Genomic DNA, 20,690 nt, shown 5'->3' with positions numbered 1-20,690 from the left:
AAAAATAATGAGTAAAAATTAATTTTGACAAGAACTTGTTCATTTGGGATTTCTTCATATTTGAGGAGCTCGTGTTACTAAAGTGTTGGTCTATTATTGTTAAATCTTTTGAAAGAAGAAAAAGTGTCTTGCTAATAATGGTGATTATATTTATACTAGATAACTTAATCATTGTGATTACTGTACAGTACTTAAAATGATCTCCCTGTATATTCAGTGGCAGCCATCTGCCTTTGGGTACAGTGTTAATACAAGAGGAAATCAGAGTGGTTGGAGAAACCTGTAATGTTCAGTAGGGTCACACTGGGTGATGCTCTTCTCTCATGTTTGACCTGGGTAGAGGTTGAATCTGAGTCACAGTAGTGAGAGACAAGCATGCTGCTAATATACCATGAAAACACCCTCCACTTTACAGTTTTGGTGCTAAATATTTCATACACATGATACTTTCTATAACTTATAGATATCTAGAATATATTACTATGAGTTGATGAATGTTAACACTTGGGAATGTTTGTAAAAAAGTTGTACCCGGAATTTTACGAATCTAACAAGCAGTCACTAATTTTCCTAATTTAGGTAGACCCACTTTAGTTTTGCATTGACCTGTCACACCACACGGATTTTCATAACACAGAACTGTACAGTGTTTGAATCGAATTAACAACAATGTGTATGATTTTGTTAGATTGAACAGAAGTGGATATCAGTTGTTAATTTTACTTACCAATGGTATTAACTCAGACTATCAATAAAAGATAATGTAAAATTGCAAAATAATATTTCAAAGATAAGAATTGCATTTATAAAGTTTATTACAGTATTGTACTGTAGTTGCACTTGTTTCATGTGTTTTAACACAAGATGGAGGCACTGCTGTAAGAGTTATCAAGGAATTCTTTGAAGCTTACGACAAATTTAAAGACTTAAAGGCTGATACTATACTGTATGTGGTTCAGTCAAGAGAATAAATAGTTTATGATTTGGTCTTGTCTGTCATACTGTATTCACCAAAGATTTTCACACATCACATCATTTATTTGCTAAGCTACATAATATTTTGTATTTGGTAAATGGTAGGACAGACCCTGCTGTGATCTAAGTGGATTTCCCTTGTGGTATATGTGGTGTAGATACTGTCCTGTAGTGTAAGTGAAACCAACACCTGAGTTGAACCTCCTAACATGTATCAATTCTGTAGATGGCAAAACCTGACCTGGATGATAACAAAAATATTTAAAGAAAACTAATAAATGTATAGCTATGTAGATACAGGTCTGGATAGCTCCTGCAGTGACTAAATAAGTACAGTACAGTAAATGGAAAATGTATGATCTGATCTGACAACAAGATTCTTAAAATTAAATAAGTTTGACTACATTTATCAATTTTAGCCCTGATAACACAAAATGTATCATAATCCCTAAATGTTGGGGTTTTCCTTCAATGTTCACTGATGTAAACTCAAGCAATGCTCAATAAAAACTATATATACTGTCTATTTCAATATTTTGCTATCATAAAAATTCTTACATACCAGTGACCTTTATAAGAGGAAAAGTAATCTTCACTCAGGGGTGGACTGGGGGAAAGAAAAGATTTTTACTTTACACTTTATCCTCTTTGCTACTTGTTGGCTTCTTAGCAGCTTGAGCGATCAGTTACGTCTTTGTTACACACTGTTGACATGTATTGACTCCAGAATGTATCTGTACCTGCGCCAGTGTTGGTCGTGAATGAGATCATTTGGTGCCATTACAACATTATCTGGCAGATTTTTTACAAAAGTTCACAACTAACACTGAAAAAAAGTTTGTTCTGACAATTTTCTTCAAATGTGGCTTCTTTTCATTTGATATTATAAAATAACAGTAAGTCTACTGTAGAAATATAATTGTCATTGAAAAGAAAATGTGGAGTCTGTTTCAAGGAATGGCATGGACTAATAGACAATATAAACATGGAATACAGGTATTAGGGATTTACTTAAGATATTTTTATTTTTGGTTAGTAATCTTGAAATAAAACTGTCATGTATTGTAGCAATAAGTCACACAAGCTTTAGTTGACCTAAAGGTTCTGTAGGTAAGAGCTGATATGTTTTTTGAATTGTTAACAATTAGTTTTCATTTATACATGCCTCAAGCCTTTACTGTATATAATACTGTACATTAATAATACAGTAGATTGATGCTGAATATTCAAATCCTAAGATTCATTTGGCATTCTACACTATGTTGTGTCTTAGTTTACACCTAAACCATTCCTACCAATTGATTTATCTTTCACAAAGTTAGTACAGTATTGTAATTTTTTTTTTTTTTTTTTTTTTACACAGACTTGAGAGAATGGCCCAACAGTAATGTTTAGTAAATTCATAATTCCTAGATGGCAGTTCATCAGATAAAGCAAAAGTTTACCTTCAATGTCAAACTGCTGCAGAAAACGAAATATTTTTAAATATTAAAGAGAACCTATTAATATTAAGGGCTAACTCCTCTCCGACGTCCATGTACCCTTAATTAACCCTCAACACCACTTATTATGACTATTAAAATAATGGACATTTTTATTTTAATGTTTAAATTAAAATTATGGATTTATAATAAGAATGTATTACCAAAACATGAATAATAAGTTCTTTTCTTTCAGTATTTCAAGATGGATCATGTTCATATAAAATGTGGATGAGGGATAATAGAAGACTTTATGAAGTTATCAACTAAATTTTCATATGATCACAATGTTTAGTCAATAGCGTCACGTACATTTTTCTCATAAGATTCAGTTTTGGTATTTTTCAATTAAATAACCATCAACTTCTCTATACGAAACACTATTATTTATCGTCTTATTCATTTAAAACCACTTATCGTAGTTTAACACTATTTTTTTTTAATATGAATGTAAGTTATCTATGCTATGTTCTTATTTTACTTCTGTATATTCCAGACCATGAATAGTGTAGCACTTTTTCCTATAATTATTAATCTTCGCTATTTTTCTTGATTTGGTATAAATTTAAAAGCAATAATACTTATTATCATCTTCGCTAATTGTTCACTGTAGCTTAACTCCACCTGGCGGTTTTCTAGTGTGGCTTATAAACCTCTAATAATGATACAATTAATGTCTTGTGTATAGCTGTATGTAACACGTTATTCTTTACTCTGGAGCAGCACCTTACATCACGTCACATCCAATCAATCGTGTAGTATTGTGATGTAAGTTGCTGTTTAAATTACTCTTTTAATTATTTACTTTTTCACTGCAGTAAAAGGAAGTCGGTTAAGATGAGCATGATGAGTTGGGAAGATATCTGCAGTTAAGTCAGCCTTTAATGCTAATGCTTTCAAAAGATCTATTCTTACAAAAATAATACAGTACAGTACATAGAAAATATATAGAATTCTATTTAAACCCAAAATGAGCGTGTAAGGACGATCCTTATTCTAATAAAAGCATTTTATTTGTATTTAGTTTGTCTTTCAGAGATATATCCGTCAAATTTCTATATTTCCTTTGATATTATTATACTGCATTCATATTCATAATACAGTCGTTTAAATTATTTTCTCAATAATTATCCTGATAAACACATACTTTTTACTAAGCTGTGTAATATATCTTGGTTTTAACTAGCCACAATTATCAGTAGTACGTATTGTGCCCTTTGCATTTTAGTCTCTAAGAATGTCTTCCTTCATTTCAAGGGCGGATCCTGGGGGGTCCGGACCCCCATTTTCATTAGGAATTCCAATACTTTTCCTGTATCTGTCTTTGCATTTACTTGTAATTTTATCTTCATCGGCACTAATAGGCTCTCGATATTGTATCTTGCCCGACAATTCTATTAATTGTCTTTATAAATGTGTAAATATAAAATTTTGCAGTGAAATCTTGATTTTATTTTAGTCTATCAAACTTATAACGAGGTTCATGTAAGAGTCGCAGTAATTTTTGGGTCAGTTTTAAACCATCGGCATGTGTACATCAACATATGTACTTCATAGAATCTAAGACAGTTAACAGAGGTGTGTAATTCCAGTAACCACTTCTCTATCAACTAATTCCATTGATTTTGTGTAACAGGTGTAATCGAAAGTGGCGCGCAACAGGTGCGGGAGGTTAGTGTGGATTCATAACAAGGAAATGGCGGACGCTGACTGGCTAACACGGAGCATTGAATATATAAAGTCCACAAAACTTGTTGAATATAATATTTTACATTTTTCTAAATCTAATTAATTTTATTTATAATTTTTTTTAATATTTAGGGATTAATCCGGATAATAGTGTTTGAATATAAATATGGGTGAAGGTGGGCGAGACTTGACATATCGTGCGAGAGCCAAGTTGACGCAGCGGCCGCCAGAGGGTCAGTGGTGCTTGAGTTGGTGCGGGTGAGGGATGGTCGCGCGGCCGCTCTCCCTTATATTATCTAGATATATTTGTGGATTACCTCCGATGAAACTTGTAGTATGACTCAGTAGTGATGGATACAGTACCATTTAGTGGATTTCAGCAGCAGCTGTGTGGATGAAACTGAGGTGAGTACGTCACGAGGGAGGGAGGCCACAGCAAGTGCAGATGGTAAGAGAGTGTCGAGTTTCATGGGGAGAGAGCGGCGACCCGCGCCCACAGGCCGCCCGTTTGGGCTTATTCCCGCCCACACGCCACAAGTACTTCTCCTTTCGTTCTGAAACGTGCAGGAGGTTTGTAGGACAAATAGTTGTGCCTGTTGAACGGGTGATGGTCCGTGGTCAAGGCAGCGGCCGCCACCCCCACGCCCCAGAGCACCACTGGGGAGTTGTACCCCATGACAGTGGTGGGTGAGGACACAGGCAAACTCCTTACCTCATGATGTGTGTCTCAACCTGCCATATACCCCAAAAAGTTGTGTTTCGTCACCTACAACGTGTCCATGGTAACTGAGACTGTTGGGTGCACCTGCCATCATATCTTGCACACCTTTTTTTAACAATTGATAGGTTTATGGTCATTATATTCATAATATCTTGAAGGATATGAAATATGAAGGAATTAATCTTTTAAGTATTTCAGGCCTGTAACTTCATGTAGCTATATGGCCTTTGCACCTGCTGTAGGCCCATTGAGCCACATTTAGGCCTATTTTCTCTTACAAATATTTTGAACATAGATTTGAAATATCTTTTTGGGGATGTTTATGTGGTGGCAAAATAAATTTTACATTTTTCCTGGAATGTTCAAGAAAATTAATGACTAAAGTGTGTATGTAGCACTTATTATGGTACTGTACCTAAGTATTAACAAAGATCAGGAGGGGGAGCGGCAGGTTGAGAGCATTAATGGTGGTTGATAAAATGATTCAATAACAAAATGATTTTTGATTGTGGTAATGGTTTGCACATACAGCTAATTTACCATTCTGATTACCCATTCTTTTGGAATAAGAGGTGTGCATTACCTTACCTCCAGATTATGATGTACTGTATCAAGTGTGAGAAAAAACTGATAATGAAATAAAGTGTAGAGTGTCCCCATGAAACACCACTGTCTTGTAAACTGTATATTGTTACATAAGGTTCAGTTTTCTTGGTTAATTTGACCCTTTTAAAAGAACTGTATTCTTACCTAGTTGGGTTCCACACCATATTGATGGAGGGAATCCCATCCGTGACCCAAATTTTCTGCCATATATTCTTGAATGAGTTTAGTTGATGGGGAAAGATCAACTGAAGGAAGTAAATGGTTCATTATGTGTCTAGAATACGTTTTGTGGATGCCCTTGTGTACTAAAAACAGGACGGGCTATGAACAAGTCTGGGGGTATAACAGGTGAAAGGACCGAAAAATTACCAAATCATAATCAGATGTGATCATAGAAGTATACCATGAACAGAAAGACCATTGAGTGTGGCTAGTCGAGTTCCATTGTCAGTGTTAAATGGACCATCACTCTCTTATCCACCTTCATTGAACACATTCTAGTAAGTTAATATCACCAGCAAACCCATTGTGTCATATTACTGAAAAAAACTCAATCATTGGACGAATATGAGTCTTGTAGGGCCACAACATGAAGCTAGCATTTCGACCTAGGCTGTGGTATCATACAGTTCATATACAATAGACAAAATGAGTTAACTAAATGATGTATGAAGATCGTAAGTAAATAAGTACAGTATAATAGGTAAAGTTTGGTTAATTTGATCTGTTTTAATGGAACTGCATGATATGCTGTGTAAATGTATGTCTGATGTTATTGAAGTAGAATATATTTCACTTTGGAGCAGAAACTTTGATTCCCTGGTTACTTTACTCCCAACAATGGGTGCCATGCACCTGAATGTAGAAGTAACAAACACTTATTAAGCTGTAGGGGTTACGAACGGGTTCTGTTCCTGAGGACGTTCTTAAGTCGGAAATGTACGTAAGTCGGAACACATGCTATGTGCATACTGTACTTACAGAACGATGTTTAAAATCCACCTAAAATCACTTAGTTTAAGAGAAAAGAAGAAATAGAATGACAAAATACAGTAAATGAACGTAAAAAATAAGTCATCGGGTAAATAAAATACTGTAAATTTAAAGTTTAACTCCGCTCGTATCGACGGACGTTCGTAAGTTGTGGACCCCCTAGTGGCATAGGTGTGTGTATGTATTTTCCTAGATTATTTAGCTGGGTGTGGTTGGTTCATGCTGTCTGCTGTTGTACGTTGTTTAGTCTCGCATCCTCCTTTGAAGATTATTGTTGAAAACACTGTGGCCTTCATGGACATTTTCATCAATCTTTTCGTAAGTTTATCTCAGTTTTTCCGAGATGCTTGTGTAGCCAGGTAGCTGCCCCGCCAGTTAAACGTAACAGCTTCTCTAAGTGTATAATACAGCTAATACCCTCTCGTCAGCCAATTCTAAACCTCATTGTTATAATTTTTGTTTTCAGTATATTTTTACCCAGTTTTCTAGTTCGCAGTGTGATTCTACTTGTTTTTATTATTATTTATTTATACAGTACAGTATTAGAAAAACTACAGTAATTAGAAGTGAAGGTTAGGTTAGGTTTAGTTTCCTTTAAAGTTACAGTATACAGTACTGTACTGTATTTCATTAAAGACTACTGGAGACCTCCTCTATTACCAAATACAGTACAGTACTCGGGTTGTTATTTGCTGTTATGATATTGTTGGTTTAGTAAAAATGGATTACAGTACAGTATATTTATCTCATTCAGTAGTGTTATATCTGCAACCCAAATCCACACATGGAATATTATTAATTATTATATATTGGGCTGTATATTATATACCAATACCTGGTACTGTATATATTATTATTTCTATATTTTTTTATCTTTGTTAGCTGGCATATTCTCATCAATCAAGCACTGAATATGGGAGAGCTGTTTTTACTGTGGAACCATATCGTGCCTCTCACTCCATTGAACAACTCTTAACAAATGTCACATAAACATCTCTAGACCTCGGAACATCATTAAAATATTGTTTCTTTCCTTCTCAACCACATCATCATCATCATACTCTTCCCTTTCTTTGTGATCCAGATTTTTCCCGCAATATTACCAGTCGAGGAACCATGATGTCTTTTGCATCTTTATCGCTGCTATACCTCCTCACTAAAATCCTGGCCAACATATACCTTTAATAAATCTAGTACAGCTTTTATTTATTAGTGCTATTGGTCTTTGTTTTCTAATGTCTCCTCAAATCCTTCAAAATTGTGGTGTTTTTGCCAGGTCTGCTGTACAGTATTTATTATTCTTGTTTAACCCCAACCCTTGCATGTTAAGTCATGAGCATTAGGCTACTGTACATATTTTAATATTATACAGAACTTTTAAAGGAATAACTTATCACCTTGGCATACCGTCAAGATGCAATAAAAAGATTGTTGGAACATTTTAAGATTTTTAATGACAGCCTGATCCATCGGCTGACACAATGAACCATTATTGTCACAATTATTGCCGTTAGATGATGCAAGGCTATTTTATATCATGTAAGTAAGAACATTGTCTATAACAGTTCTATCTGTATCCTGGATATTTTTACTTTTAACATTATTTTCAATAAATGTCTGTTTTATTAAGGGTGGAATGTGCTTAGGGATGCCATGGAGCAGCCTGGCAAATGGTTGTTATCTATACAGTACCGCATTGCATGTTCCTTTTGTTAAATAATTTTACCCGTAATTTGAATATAGTTTTTTTTTCCCAATTTTGTTACAAAATATGGTAACCCTGAAGCAGATGGCTAACACCAAAATGCATTGTTCAGTTTTGTTAATTTTTTCCACAGATGTTCATTGGATGATTGTAAGTAAAAAATAGTGTATATGACAATGCGCAGAACTTAACAGAACCTTGCCTAACTTCCTAGCACCCTCAGACCTCCAGCCATATTAAAAAGAAAGTACTGTATACTGTAATTACTTTTAATATCTGGTACCAATGAAAGCAACTTTCATGAAGCGGCATGGTGTAATTTTAGGTTTTTTGTGGACGGAGAGCATGCTTGGGCCAGGCGGGTAGATTGTTGCCTGAAAACAAATATAAAACAGACGACAACGCGGCAGATTTTTTGAAGGAATGCTGTATGTACGGTAAATAATTATTTTTTTCACTTTCTCTACATTGTCGTACGTTTTTTTTCCTTGCGTACTATCATCCAAAGAATAAGTGGGAAAAATGAGCTTAATTGAACAACACGTTCTGGTGTTGGCAATCTCCTTCAGGATTACAGTGAGTACAGTACCTATACAACTCAGATTGCTAGTGTCACTGTCATTAGCCACAGTAGGAGGGTGAAGGGATGGCCAAGAAGCAAAAGGAAGGATTTGCTTAAGAAACACTAAAAAGGAGGAGGCTAGATATTCAGGAGTAATCAATAAAACCCATGTACAGTAATACATTACTGTACTGATAGCTATAGTACAAGAATTAAAAGTACCAGTATTGGTTTAGTATAAATGCATTAGTATTAATGTTCCAACAATAAATATACATTTAAACATTATTGATTAGAGTCATAAGCTGTCAATTTTGTTCTGTAGTAAATACAGCTCCTCCCTGACTTACGACGGGGTTAGGGACCCAAATCCAGGTCGTAAGTCAAAATGGTTGTAAGTCGGGGAGGAGCTGGAGTTGTAAATCTAAAAGTGGAAGAGACTGTGTGGTTCACCAAGCCTAATTTCATGTAATGACCCAAGACTTAAAGTACTGTACGTATCCCTATTACCCTGTAAGTACTGTACTGTTTTGTATGACAATTACGTTATTATTTTTTTTGTGAAAGCTTCATGCTTATTTTTTAATGTAAAAATGAACTAACACTACATTCAGTATAACAGCTATTAATAAATACAGACATCACAGTACAGTATAACACTGTACCAGAACAGTATTTTAAAGATCCACTTACCATATGCTGTCCAAGTATCCAGCTTATCCCACTTACTGCTAACTATAACTACAGTACTGTACTGTATAAGACCAACAATTTGTGAATGAGTGCTTGTTTACAAAAAATCTGATATAGGTTGCAATTACATGTACTGTATTGTATAGTAGCTACTGTTTTCTTTGATTCATTTTTATCAAAGTAACCTGTAGGATATATATTGATTTTTTTAGCATCTAATTGTGAAGGTGATATTCTTTAACCAAATGTTCACTGCATCAGGTTCAGTCTACCCCATGTTTGATATTTCTCTTAGGGTGAATTTAATTGACTATTGAATTATAGGGGTTTGGCTTACGCCCCAGTTTCCTCCAGACAGTAATGTAATCTTGACCGGGTCGTTGCTTGTTGTATTCGATAAATTTGCATATACAGTATCTTGTACATGTATCTTGTTTAAAGCTATTTCATATGTAAACTTATAATAGGCACCATACAGTACTGTATACAGGGTGGTTGGGATTTGAGAGAACAGTACAATACTGTATTGGCCAAGTCCTGTGTAGAGGAAGGCTGATAAGGGTTGGGGATGTGGAGAGAATGGACGAGATCAATTGCGTCAAGAGGTGCACGAGTTTAAATGTGGAGGGGAGGGGAGCCAGGGGTAGGTCAAGAATGATAATGGGGAAAGGTTGTAAGAAATGACATTAGAGTTAAGAACCTGACACATGAAATTGCAAGAGACCTTGCAGCATGGAGAGCTGCCACCAGGTAACCACAACTAATCTGTGCAAGCATGATCATGATGACAGTAGTTACATTTTAAGGATTTTTTAGCACAATGTTATTACTGATAGATATAATTTTGATCCTTCAATTGGGTTACTGTATTTTAACTGCTACTTTGTTCCCTTAAGTAAAGGATGACTTTGTGTATAGATAACATTTGGGTTTAATCTATTTACAGTAGCAGTACAGTATCATACTGTACTGTACTAACGTGTACCTCCATTCATATACTGTATTTCTGTGCCACCCAAATTTTTGGTGGGATTACTCGTGAGCTGTCAAGCTTGAGGTTTGGGAATTTTGTGGGCTTTTTTATGTAAAGTATCTTTCAATTTCCAGATTAAAAACCTTATTGTATAGTATCTCTTTTCTGACTTTTTAAATTTGTTTTCTTGTGTAGAAACTGATCTAATATTGTGTGCTTAAGATCTTAGCTGCAGGTGTTTGTTAATACAGTAATGTACTGTACTGTACTCTATATAACATTACCTGATTTGAATCTTGTAAGAGTGGGGTCACTAATACTTCATGTTATCTTTTGGTGTAGGAAGTAGTACAGTGCATTATACTGTTCAAAGGACGTGAACCTGGGGGCATTGGTAGTGACTCGTACCAACCCGGTTTTTTACCTTGTGGTCCCATATATACAGTATTGCTACTTGGGATAGTGAATCTGCTTGCTATATGATGATGGCTAACCAGAAGAGGTTATCTATCATCATTTATTTCATCACTTTTATTGTTAATGACAAGTGCATTTACTGTATTATCCTAGACTCTATGCTTAAAGATCTTGGTCACTGAAGCAAGTAATACAGTACAGTACAGTAGTACATTACAGGGCATAACATTGCCATTAACTAACGGGAATCAGACGTGTTACGGAGCAGTCATGATGAGACTATTTTTAACGTGATACTGTACTGTATATTTATAATGGTATGCAAAGCTATATAATCTCTCATATGTATTCATTGACATAGCGAGAAGTGATTAAAGTCTTCTCAAAAGTCGAGCATTTTTTATTTTTAATAAAACTTTAATTTGTGTTTTTTTTAATTGGTAGCACTGGTCTCTATACAGTATGTACTGTACAGTATAGTAGAGTATTAGACTTCATGGAATTTGTCTAACTTTTTTGGTCAATAAGGTTGTTAATTGAAGAGCCATTTCCTATGTTTCCCAGTACCGTACCTTTATATGCATTTCACATATTTCTGTCTATATCACAGTTACATAGTTAAGATTGTATAGAGTGGGAATGACAATTACACAGTGGCCTGGTTCACTAGCCCATCATAGATAGTCTTCTCTTGTTGGATAGACATACTGTACCAGCATTATGAGGTCGTGAGTTGGGTGGTGGTACCTGTACAGGGTTTAGGATTGTGGTAGTAAAGGCCACTGGCTCCCTCTGTGACCCCAAGTTTGCAGGTATGGTAGGATTAGTGATGTTTACCCCTCAGGTGATTTGAGGAACATATTCCTCTCCTGAATATTGTCTACAACTAAGTCTTTCAGTTGAGAACCTGATAAAGCTAGCTGTTGTGGCTTGGAATATACTCAATTTCTAGAAAAGTTCGAGGTCCTTACACTTTCATACAAGTGTTCATAAATTTATAACCCACAGAGTAGCCTTCAGCCCCTGGTGTTGTCTGTTTTCCCATGAGCAAGTTGTACAGTATAGTGTCTGTTTGGAGATTAGGGGCTAAATCTTTGAAAATTTTGTGTACCGTACAGTATACAGTATGTGTTAGTGTACTGTAGTATACATACCCTGCCATGATGTAAACTCGTGCCTGTGTTCCAATAAGTTTAAATTGAGTACTTTTAGGCTCCCCTAGGCAATGTATTGTTTAATGGAGTTACTGGTAAGGAAGCAGTAACTAACTTATGTACAGTCTCAGACAAAAGTTTATGTGGACACTTGTTTGAAACTGTACTTAACGCAAATGAGATACAGGAGCTCAGAGACTCTTTGCAACAGTGCGGGGTCTCAGACATATAAGAAGACTTGAGTTCGTAACTCCCTTGGATGTTTTCTAGCTCCTCATGTTTGCGAGTTTCTTGTTCGGTAGCTAGTGATATAAAGATGTAAGAGTGTTTTACCATAGAGAATGCTGTTAATTTGAACTGTACGGTATATTTTATTTGGTATCTACAGTACAGTATATTATTTTAAAAGTTGTAATCGTATTTGGTACATTACCTTATCAAGATGTTGTTGGTGGAGGTAATACAGTACATGCTCATATTTCTCTTGCTGGGCTCACTACAGTAATAGTAATGTTTATATTATCACTTCTAGAACTTTTAAACTCCCTTCATAGTGTGTGTGTGGTACAGTACTTTGTCATTTGAATGTCTTTTCACTCCATTCCCATTTTAATCCAGATTTGATCATACTGTACTGTACTTATACACAGTTCACTTTCATCTTCCAAATACTGTATAATGAGCAGAGGTTTTCACATATGTGGCTGCACATCACACTATTTATCTTGCCCAGGTGTAATGCATCATTGGAAAAGATTTCACAAGGAAACCAAAGCCATTCTGTGCCATTCCCAGATTCCCTAAGTTTCAGAAGTCGTAAATGACACACCCTGCCTGTTCATTGGTGAGCCAAATAAAGAAACTGTAAACTGCTCTTTATTTTGTTCCATTCTCTATACAGTACTTGGTCTAAAAGGATCTTTTCATGCGACTGGAGATGAGCCTGTAAGGGGCCTTTTTTCGGTACACACTTGCAGTATTTGTGGCACTGCACTTGACCTCTTTCACTTCTCCAAATGTAAAGTTGCCTAACCATTCACAGCTGAGTGAACATTAGGTGCAATTGCTGTATCCACTTGGTCACTGATCACCTTATTAGCTCATATGTGAATCCTCTTGTGTTACTCCATTCATCTTCGACTTACAACATGTCCCAACACAACTAATTCGTGCATCATTATCTTTCTTATCTGTGGTGTCATTTGTCTCTCGTAACACCCTTCAGGAGTTTGGCTACCACCCCTAAACCACCAATTATTGTGTCAAGGCTTCCTCATTTTAGCGTCCATAATATTAACCATCCCTCATGCTCGTATTATCCCTTGAATCATGTCAAGTCAGTCATCTGTTACTCACTTTGTGCATGTATACTCTCCCCTCCCCTCCTGTTACAGTAAGTACTGATATGTGGCAGCGTGTGACAGTTGCCGTGTGGTGGGTTGTTACTGCTCGTCTGCTTCTAATTTGCACTGAGGTGGAAGTTTACTCGATTAACTTGTGTGTGTGTTGCGTTGAGGAATATTTTTTTTTAAATTTTAACCAATGAGCGTAAGATTCATTGGTACTGTACTGTCGACCTAGAATCGCCTGAGTTGTAAACATAATTTGTTGTAAGGTACTTGGTGTGTACTGTACTCTTATCACCTGCCTTACCTCTCCAGTGATCTTGGGATTTGTAATGTAAGACTTAAAATTGGTGACTAATTAAACAAGCCTATCATGTGCCAGTGTGTAGCCGGGACTAGGCACTATAGGGGTGGACGGACGTATAACTCTTCTAGTTAGTATCATTAACGGTAATTTATAATCATGGATACCGGGCTGGTGATGGTCAGCGTATCCCCTTCACCCACCCATCTGCACTTCCGTTCCGGGGGAAATTGCTTTTTCCTCAACCCCCCATGTGAAGTGGTGCTACTAGAGCCCCGATAATTATTGTGTGTGCCATTACCGCCACTATCATGGGTACACCATACTGCCCGGCGTTTACGAAGGGAAACAGATGACAGTCCATTGTTTTGGAGCACTGAAGCATACGAGGATTTCTAGTTTCCTTTATATACAGTATACTGTACATGTACATACGATTCCAATATATAAATTGCTCCATACATTTACCTGTCCTGTACAAGTATGGTGTGTATATTTAAGATCAGCTGTCTCTGGTGTTGACGTTTGTGTATTTGGGTTGGTGTACAGTATTTTGTAGTAATTGTGTAAGTTCCAGGGCACTTTGTGTGGTGATTATCGTTCTTCATAATTACGTTTAATGTGGTTAAAAACGACTCCTGTATATAGGCTATACTGTACCCTGCATTATACGGTGTACAGATACTGGTACTGTAGAAGTTCGGGTATTTTTGTAAAAGATATTTCCATCGGTGTTAAGGGATGATCCGGATGATACCAAACAGTGCTTCGATTTACTGGCTTCAAACGTGGATCTGGAGCCCTAGGTGTCATCATGCGTCACTCGTATTTATTTAGGAATATCTAATATCCTGGTGACATTTTGGTAATTAATTTTATGCTGCCCGATAGAGTAGCTATATGTTTTTCGGCTTTGTTCGAGACCTGTATTTCATCTCGTTACTGGGTTGTTAATCATAGGTCAGGTCAGGTTAGGTAATACAAACAGCTGCTCGTTTTAGGGGACATCAGCCGGGTATATCGACTTTTTTATAATTTAATGAAGTTATTCAAATAACTTACTGCCTCTGAAGACTTTATTCAAACTTAACTTTATACATTCTGAAACAATTTTTATAACTTAACACTCAGACACATGAAGGAGTCTTAGGTGTGTGGGTAACCTTTGTCTCCGTGGTCAGTATAGTATAACACTCGCTGCTGTGTTTGTATGATGGGCATTTATAAAAGGTCACATACTAAAGGTTTTGTGGATTTTATTGGTCTTTGTTCTTGTATTGGAATCATTATTATTATTTTTTTTTAATGACTGAAGTTCTTTGGTTTCATATTGATTCTTTGGGAGTTAAAATGAAAGAATCAAACAATTCTTTTTATTGAAATGATTCGTAATTTTTAGTGTTGTATTAATTAACTATGTCAGTCTCCTCCCCCACCCTGACATGTATGGGCGAATCTGAAACACAGGTATGAGATGTGTGTGTGTGTGTGTGTGTGTGTGTGTGTGTGCGCGCCAGGATCTCCGTCAAATTGTTTATGGTCGTAAAATGTAAACCAGTCTGGAGATAACGCAGAGCTAGGATGATAACCTGCTGTGTTGACCTTTTAAACATGTTTACATCGCAGGCAGCAGCTCTGTGATAAAGGGCTGCAGGTCATATAGGGCGCCAGCCATTGAGATTTAAGGTCCATTACCGCAGGGCTCCAATCCCGGTGATTAAGACTGGGCCCCATTTCCAAGGTTTAGGTTAGGTTGAGGCTTATTTGGACGGGGTCTCGGTGGTTAGGTCAGAGCCTACTTGAACTGGGCGCGAAGTTTAAATAGTTTGCTGGGTGGTGGTCCCATTACAATATGTCCCACTCACTAAAGGGACGTCACGAGTACCTCAGAGGGCGGCCGAGAGGTGATGGTTTATGAGGTTCTTAGCAAAATTCAGTTGATTCGTATCGTTATCACAAGGAGGCACATGAGGTAGCTGTGATGTGCTGGAAGTGGTCGAATTTCAATTATATGCGCAGTCTCTAGAACTCCCTGAGGCCTCGGGAGCATAGAAAAAAAAATATTCACACATCCCTAACTTTTATAAATTGATAAGGAAATAATCTTAAGTTTTTCAGTAACGGAAGCTGAAAATGGGGAGGTAGGGAGGAGTCGGCAGTGTAAAAGAAGAACACACCTTGGCTTGATATCGTGTATTGGAAGTACTATCGCAAGACCACCGCATGGGCAAAAGCGCTCCAATATACTCACGACTACACACGTATACACTCCGCGGAGGGTAAAAAAAATAATAATAATAATAAAAAAACACGGCGTCTCTGATATGGAAGTTGTGTACCGCCATGTCCGTGCCAGAATGACTAACCCAGCCCGCCATTTTACCGAGTTTTCTTTCTCGTCTGATTTTGATTGACTGGTTTTATTTCCTGTAAAATAGTACAGGCAGGTGTACACGTATTTCTGATAAGGTAATCCTGTGTGTGTGTGTGTGTGTGTGTGTGTGTGTGTGTGTGTCCCCTCTAGAATTCTCCCGTTTCACTTGAGTTAGACTGTCAGACGATCCTCTTATTCTTGACATTGACCGCGAGCTACGTGTTACATGCAAGGTTTGGCCTTGGGAGGGGAGGATGGGATATATACCTGTACTGCTTTTCCATATTTTGACAGTGGGAGAGGAGTTGGGTGCGGGAGGGAGGACATGTACCAAACCAGTTTTGACCGTGAGTTTGTGTAGTTATCCAATTTTGATCTTGAGAGGGAATGTTTATAATCTTGGTTTTGTCGCCCAGTTCAACTATTAGTCTCTCTCTCTCTCTCTCTCTCTCTCTCTCTCTCTCTCTCTCTCAAAACACACCCTAATGAGTAACAGGGAACAGATAAGCTTAGTATATCATCACTACAAAGCGTTCTGCGACATTGTTAGTTGTGCAAGGGGGGGGAAGGGGGCGTGTACCCTCAAGTTCAATCTAGGTAATGGCGAGGGTGTGTGATGGGCCGGTGGAATCATCGTGGTGGTCCAGCATGGTAATGGTGTGTGTGTGTGTGAGAGAGGGTGGGCACTGCCGTAATCTGGTGGCTGGGGGAGGCTGACTCTGTATTTTTACGGTTGGCTAGTGGCCCCTCGATGGTGGTGCTACTGTCATCTAGGGAAGCTCAGGATGCACTAGTACACACACACACACACACACACACACACAAGGTACTTTTGGTAGTCTTGTATGGGAGTGAAAAGCTTTTGGTTCTCAAATTATACCTGTGAACTCACGCAATGTCTGAGTGAGTGAACGAGATTCAGCGTGGATGGGTCATGTCGCTCTAGCTAAGGTCTTAACAGTAGGGTAGGTAGAGGGAGGGACAGCACGCGACGTGGTATTGGGAGCTACCACAGGATGTCACATATTGGGAGCTACCACAGGATGTCACATATTGGGAGCTACCACAGGATGTCACATATTGGGAGCTACCACAGGATGTCTCATATTGGGAGCTACCACAGGATGTCACATATTGGGAGCTACCACAAGATGTCTCATATTGGGAGCTACCACAGGACGTCACATATTGGGAGCTACCACAGGATGTCACATATTGGGAGCTACCACAAGATGTCTCATATTGGGAGCTACCACAGGATGTCACATATTGGGAGGATGTCACATATTGGGAGCTACCACAGGATGTCACATATTGGGAGCTACCACAAGATGTCTCATATTGGGAGCTACCACAGGACGTCACATATTGGGAGCTACCACAAGATGTCTCATATTGGGAGCTACCACATGATGTCACATATTGGGAGCTACCACAGGATGTCACATATTGGGAGCTACCACAGGATGTCACATATTGGGAGCTACCACAGGATGTCTCATATTGGGAGCTACCACAGGATGTCTCATATTGGGAGCTACCACAGGACGTCACATATTGGGAGCTACCACAGGACGTCACATATTGGGAGCTACCACAAGATGTCTCATATTGGGAGCTACCACAGGACGTCACATATTGGGAGCTACCACAGGACGTCACATATTGGGAGCTACCACAGGATGTCTCATATTGGGAGCTACCACAGGATGTCTCATTTTCCCCTGAGAGTTCTGACTTACGACTGGCGATGAGAACTCCACTCGGCTTCATGGTAAATATGCGGTATACCTATAATATATTTTTTGCTCGTGTGTATGTGGTTATTGGTGTCGCGTATAGCCATAACCATGCACGCTATGGTTTATCTGTGGTATATTGTAACCCCTGTAAAAGTGTACCGCATCGTATAGGTTTACATGTAGTATACCATATGCTCACTAAGACTATACGGTATACTCCTGAAACAGCAACAGGCATTTAAGAGGTTAGGGGTGTCAAATTGGTGGACGGAAATAAAGTCCACAGGAAAAAAAGTCACATGGCTTGTACACATTGACAACACAATATATTTATATGATGGCATTGCACGTAGGTTGGGTTAGGTTAGGTTTTTTCCGTTCTTTTTTATCAGTGACTTTTTTTCTTGACTTTTTTCCTGGATTCGTAAAATTGTATGTAGACTTGGTACCGTACTTAGTGTGGTCATATATCTACACGTCAGCTGAGGCCGGGGTTGATAGGCGTGCGTTGTGGAAGTTATATAGTGTACGGCTTAATATTGTGAGAATTTGGTGTGTCTCAGGTCACACAGGAGAACAAAGATGACCAAGAATATAAATCATGGGTGTGTTAGAGGGATGTGTGTGAAGGGGAGAGGGTGTAGGGTTAGTTCAGTTCACCAGCACTAAGGCGAGTACACTACCACGGATGCCACCACCCCCGTCCCCCACAGCTGTCAAAATCATGGTCATGTATTCTGAAACTAGTGAACCCCCCCCCAACTCTAAGCTTTTCCATCGTAACACCCCCCTCCCCTCCAAGTCGAATTAGGGTGTTTAATCATCAGGTGAAATAAGCTGTTGATAATGTGGCCAGCTTGACACCTACAGAAGTGTTTCATTGTAATTCGGATGTTATTATTGTGTTTAATCTAGATATATCAGGTGCATTCCTACGTCATCATCTAGAAGGACTATTCACCTCACACCACTTTGAAGATCTAGATCAAGGTTGTTGGTTTTCATGCTGTCGATTACCTACACGGTGACTTAAAAGTTCTCTGGCCGTCATTAAGAGCACCCAAGTACCGGCTCACTGGACATAACGGAAACTTCTGTAGGTGCGGTATGTTGTGGTGATTCTTGGGGAGCCGCGGAGAGCAGACATCTAAAAGGAAGAGAGGTGTTTGGTGATAGAACAGCTACGTTAGGGCCAATACGACAGCAACAATTGGTCATTAAACAGAGAGAGAGAGAGAGTTGAAACCATGTGTCCGTGAAAGGTGATACGCTAACAGAAACATTTGAAGGAAGCAGAGTGTAGTGTACATTCAACAGGTTGAAGCTGAAGTGGTACGGTAGTGCGTTTGTACTCCATCACAGCAACGTGTGCAGGGTGAGGCAGTAACAGTGTACACTAGTGAAGGTTGTGTGTGAGCCGCTGTAGTAGTTGTTTATGGCCTGTAGTTTAAGCCTGCTTGAAGACTACCTTAAAAAAACCTGTTGTGTTGTGAGCGGGTAATGGGGTAGTGTGGTCTAGCCTTGTGACCGCAGAGGCCACACAAAGCTCACTTCAGTCATGAGTCAAACACTTCTAATTGTTTCGTGAAGAGAGAGTGACGTCAAGCAACAGCGTCGTCACCCAATAACACAAAGCCTAGACCAGGAGGGAGGGGTCTCGTGATGGCATACCGGATGAGAGCAAAATTTTATTGTTCTTAACCTGATGGGCTTCCCACTTGTCATATGTCAGCAATGATAAAGTGAACAAAGGCATCATCATCATCGTATTTTGGTTGTGGTGATCCGGTATGTTAGAAAGGTGAGTGACGTTGGGGGGGGGGGCGGCTGGTTGAGGTTCTCGTCCGCGCCACACACTGCAGCTGGTACGGCTGGCCTCCTGCCCCGCTGAGATAATAGCGGTAAAGCGTGAAGAATGTGATGTCAGGACGGCTATTATCTTTGTAGGTTGGTGATATCGTGTTTCCGGTGGGGGAGAACCAGAGGCTTTGGTCGGCTGGCTTCGTGTGGTGTTTAAGGCGTGATAACCTTACGTGTGTGAATGGTGTTCCTTCTGCCACACTCACTACCCAGTTTAATTAGTGAGGATATTTAGCTTTTTGTGGATAACTTTTTTTTTCGTCTTTTAATTAGACTTGATTTACCTCGACGCCTTAATACAATCTGCCCAGTCTTACATATGAGGCTCGTCCCGTCGTCCGTCACCGCCTGGTGTGTCGAGTTAATGACATGTGGGAGGTAATTTCCCCCGCGGATGGACTGGGGATGAAATGATGATTGTGCGGACGCCCGAGTGACCATTTTCAGCTGTCCCTCTGCCACATGCATGACGAAAGCGAATTAATTTGCAATACAGTTGTGTGTGTGTGTGTGTGTAGACCCGAGGGGGAAAATTACCTCAAATGTTGGAGACGTCACAATGGGTGTGTTGTTTCCCTGTACCTATCCACTCTCTCTTTCCCCTCCCCTCCCTCTCTCTTTCTCTCGCGCTCTCTTTTTACCCCCCCCCCCTCCACCCTCTTTGTTCGCTCTGTTCGTGGTCTCTCTCTCTCTCTCTCTCTCTGTCTCTCTCGTTGGGTACAATACGGTAGTCTCTCTTTTCCGTTTTCTTTGTGATCTCTCCCTCGCCGTCTTTTCTTACCCACCTCTCTCTCTCTCCTCTGTATCTCTTTTTTATCTACACACCTTCTAACTCTCTCTCTCTTTCTCTCTGCCCCCTTCTACCTCTCACTTTTCCTCAGCAGCCCCTTCAAAACAAGCAAACACACACACACACACACACACACACGAACATAGAATGAAGGAAACTGTAGCGGGTCGGCCTTGTTTACACCCAACCCTTATCTCTCTCTCTCTCTCTCTCTCTCTCCACCGAATGCTATTTTTTCCCTGGCTTGCCTATTGTTGATCTTCTTTCCCCCTCTCCCCTTTAATCCCACTTTTCCTCCTCCTCCT

The 20,690-nt window shown here is 38.9% G+C and overlaps 1 protein-coding gene across 1 annotated transcript in view; it reads left to right on the top strand.

Moving 5' to 3' along the window:
- The first annotated feature begins 4,384 nt into the window (after window positions 1-4,384).
- LOC121859720 (ras-related protein Rap-2c-like) overlaps window positions 4,385-20,690 on the top strand; it is a 110,841-nt gene continuing 94,535 nt past the window's right edge. The window contains exon 1 of the mRNA XM_042356659.1: window positions 4,385-4,550. The gene's annotated coding sequence lies outside the window, so the exon portion shown is untranslated. The remainder of the gene's footprint in view (window positions 4,551-20,690) is intronic.

This window comes from Homarus americanus, unplaced genomic scaffold (assembly GCF_018991925.1).
Source record: "Homarus americanus isolate GMGI-L3 unplaced genomic scaffold, GMGI_Hamer_2.0 scaffold27231, whole genome shotgun sequence".
NCBI lineage: Eukaryota > Metazoa > Arthropoda > Malacostraca > Decapoda > Nephropidae > Homarus > Homarus americanus.
Note: the sequence above shows the minus strand (reverse complement) of the source record. Positions and strands in the feature narration are given on the sequence as shown.